The sequence below is a fragment of the Somniosus microcephalus genome, chromosome 31, assembly GCF_052327205.1.
Source record: "Somniosus microcephalus isolate GS21.2 chromosome 31, FLI_Smic_1.0, whole genome shotgun sequence".
Taxonomy (NCBI): Eukaryota; Metazoa; Chordata; class Chondrichthyes; order Squaliformes; family Somniosidae; genus Somniosus; species Somniosus microcephalus.
The window spans coordinates 30,656,772-30,660,875 of record NC_141017.1 but is presented as its reverse complement, the minus strand read 5'-3'; positions in this window follow the sequence as shown (position 1 = coordinate 30,660,875).

The following is a 4,104-nucleotide window of genomic DNA, read 5'->3' as shown; positions in this document are numbered from 1 at the left end:
TCCTTGAGTTACCAGGCTTTCGATTTAGCATGAGAGAGAGAGAGATGGTCGAAGGACTCTGGAGGAGGGGGGAAGAAAGAGAAGTTCAAACACCCAGGCATTCACGTTACTGTGTTAAGAGCTAAACTCAAACTCCGGCTATCAGTTGTACAGGGCCTTGGTGAGACCACACCTTGAGTATTGTGTGCAGTTTTGGTCGCCTTATCTGAGGAAGGATGTTCTTGCCATGGAGTGAGTGCAGCGAAGATTCACCAGGCTGATACCTGGGATGGCAGGAATGACGTATGAGGAGAGATTGGGTCGATTGGACTTATACTCGCTGGAGTTTAAAAGAATGAGAGGGGATCTCATTGAAACTTATAAAATTCTAACAGGACTAGACAGACTAGATGCAGGAAGGATGTTCCCGATGGTCGGGGAGTCCAGAACCAGAGGTCACAGTCTAAGGATAAGGGGTAAGCCATTTAGGACAGAGATGAGGAGGAATTTCTTCACCCAGAGAGTGGTGAACCTGTGGAATTCTCTGTCACACAAGGCAGTTGAGGCTAATTCATTAAATATATTCAAGAAGGAGTTAGATATATTTCTTAAGGCTAAAGGGATCCAGGGGTATGGGGAGAAAGCAGGGACCGGGTACTGAAATTGGATGATCAGCCATGATCGCATTGAATGGCAGAGCAGGCTCGAGGGGCCGAATGGCCTACTCCTGCTCCTATCTTCTATGTTTCTATCGATGCTGACGATGCTGGAGATCATACTGAGGAAACAGAGAACAGAAAGCACAAGAGAGGCAGGAAGAGTTCCGCCAGGAACCTACCAAAGCTAGAGATCAACGGTTGGAGATATGTTGGCTGAACTCACTGGAATCGGTGGCTTGGACAAGCTGGAGGCTGCTGCACTTCGGAGAGTCGGGAGATCCAGATGGTGTAGAAACTCGAGACATCCACTTGGGCAGCTTCAGACTGGCAGGAGAAACTTCAGGTGAAAAAAAAAAGTTTTATTTTAAAGACAGGGACAATAAACCAGTAATCCTTCTTCCTGCTTCTCCCCAACCATCAGTTTTTCCCTTCCTCCCGAAGGTGTTGAGTAACACTTGTGTGTATAGTTCGGAGATACTGGCAGCCTTCCAGCCACTCCAGAGACTTTGAGCACCAAAAGCTAGGCTGACATAGAAACATAGAAGATAGGAGCAGGAGTAGGCCATTCGGCCCCTCGAGCCCGCTCCGCCATTCAATGCGATCATGGCTGATCATCCAAATTCAGTACCCTGTCCCTGCCTTCTCCCCGTATCCCTTGATCCCTTTAGCCTTAAGAAATATATCTAACTCCTTCTTGAATATATTTAATGAATTGGCCTCTACTGCCTTCTGTGGTAGAGAATTCCACAGGTTCACCACTCTCTGGGTGAAGAAATTCCTCCTCATCTCTGTCCTAAATGGCTTACCCCTTATCCTTAGACTGTGACCCCTGGTTCTGGACTCCCCCGCCATCGGGAACATCCTTCCTGCATCTAGTCTGTCTAGTCCTGTTAGAATTTTATAAGTTTCAATGAGATCCCCCTCTCATTCTTCTAAACTCCAGTGAATATAAGTCCAATCGACCCAATCTCTCCTCATACGTCATTCCTGCCATCCCAGGTATCAGTCTGGTGAATCTTCGCTGCACTCTCTCCATGGCAAGAACATCCTTCCTCAGACGTTCCCAGTGCAGTGCTGAAGGAGTGCCGCACTGTCGGAGGTGCCGTCTTTCGGATGAGACATTAAACCCAGGCCCCGTCAGCCCTCTCAGGTGGACATAAAAGATCCCACGGGCACTATTTCGAAGAAGAGCAGGAGAGTTACCCCCGGTGGCCTGGCCAATATTTATCCTTCAATCAACATCACTAAAAACAGTTTATCTGGTCATTATCACATTGCTGTTTGTGGGAGCTTGCTGTGCGCAAATTGGCTGCCGTGTTTCCCACATTACAACAGTGACTCCACTTCAAAAAGTACCTCATTGGCTGGAAAGTGCTTTGGGACGTCCTGAGGTAGTGAAAGGCGCTATAGAAATGCAAGTCTTTCTTTTCTGTTCAGTGCCTCCCCAGTGAAGCTGCTCTTCATAGGCAAGAAGGGACAGTAAGCGGTGGCTGGCTATTTTAATATGGAAGGTTATAACCGTCAAGACTGAACCCAAAATAACAACAGAAAATGCTGGAAAAACTCAGCAAGTCAGGCAACATCCGTGGAGAGAAATTTGAGTTGACGTTTCGGGTTTGACCTTCGAAGAAGGGTCAAACCCGAAACGTCAACTCAAATTTCTCTCCACGGATGTTGCCTGACTTGCTGAGTTTTTCCAGCATTTTCTGTTGTTATTTCGGATTTCCAACATCTGCAGTATTTTGCTATCAAGACTGAACCCAACTTGACCTGGCATCCAAACCCATGGACTATTCAGCAGAAAAGAGCCTGATTAAAACCCATTGGCTGCAAACCGCTGAGATTGCAAAATACAGATCAAACTGACTGCAACAACAACTCACATTTATATAGCGCCTTTAACGTAGTAAAACACCCCATGGCGCTTCACAGGAGCGTGATCAATCTATTCCACATAAGATTTTTTTTTTAAAACACAACTATAGCAATGAAAATATAGATTCCAAAGTTCAAATGTCCATCTTAAGTGATTGCCGTTATCTAAACCCAATTCGCTGCTCTTTCAGACTTGCCTACTCCCCCCATGCGCAATCCCATCGAAGCGGCGTATCCAGGAAAATGTAGTCCTCAGCTGTTTCCGCAGGGACAGTCGCTCGCTAGTGTCTTGCAGCAGTCCCTGTTGCCCAATATTATAAATGAGAGGCGGGTGCAACAATGCAACCCTCGCGCACGATGTCATTGCATCTGCTCTTCGAAATCCTGGAGAAGTCAAAGTCCCACAACTAGACCGTTCCAGGAACTCAGTTGGCCCAAGCGCCACTCCAAGATGGTAACGCCAGCTCTTCCTCCCCTCTCCCCAAAATATCTAGGGGGGGGGTAGAATCTTAGATTGTCCACCATGCCCTCTTTCCATCCTCAGATCTCAGATAACCACAGTACGGCCGCTCCCCAATTTTCTTAACTCTTCGGAAAGAGTTGATAACGCCCATCATTGGCGACTCCAACTTTTAAAGGGCAGGACTTCTCAATGGCGTCAACACAACATGTCGACACAAGTGACGTTGCATCAAATTGCGGTCACTGAAAGTTTTGATATGTCAAAAGCCGGCACTGTGGGAGCACCTTCACCTCACACGGACTGCAGCGGTTCAAGAAGGCGGCTCACCACCACCTCCTCGCGGGGCAATTAGGGGATGGGCAATTATTGCTGGGCCTTGCCAGCGACGCCCACATCCCAGGAATTTTTTTAAATAAAGTTAGCACCTAACCAAAGAGCATCTGAGAAAGGTCGATGCTGCATCAGAGGCCTGGTCTGCCGGGGTGCAATGTTTCCCTCCAAATAATAAAGCCAATTTTTCAGAGCAAGTCTCTCCAGGAAACAGCCTCAAAGGCCAACGATTCCTTTTTAAAAGTGGATTCCGTTGGCCTTTGTGCAACAAAGTAAAGGAACTTTGTTAAAGTTTAGGAAAAGACTGAGGCTTTAAAAAAAAACTAGCTATAAATCTGTGACTAATATCTAAAGGGTTGTTCAAAAGGGCCGTTTACGCTTGGTACTTCTACAGTTCAGAACATGGGAGAGCAATGTCTGTGTGTCTGTGCTATGTATTTGCAGCCACTAATACAGGCTCGAATACACCACCGGTCCAGCTCCTCTCCAGTGAGCCTCTTTAAAAATAGGGATAGTCCATTAAATATTTTATACATTTGCAGTAGCGAGGATATCCCACTTCATGTCTATGAACAACAGTTGTTTGCTTTATCCAATATAATGTTGTGCTTCACCCCTTGCACTCTGATTGCTGCTGTTGATTAGTTCACTGAAGTCTCGTCAGTGTAAATATCAACAATCTGCACTCAGCACATTTGAAGGACCCAGTTAATAATGTACAGTAAGTCGAAAATAAAGGGGGATAATCTTGGCCTTGGCCGACAGTGTAGACCAGGTGATATTGGATTGGGGGCCGCC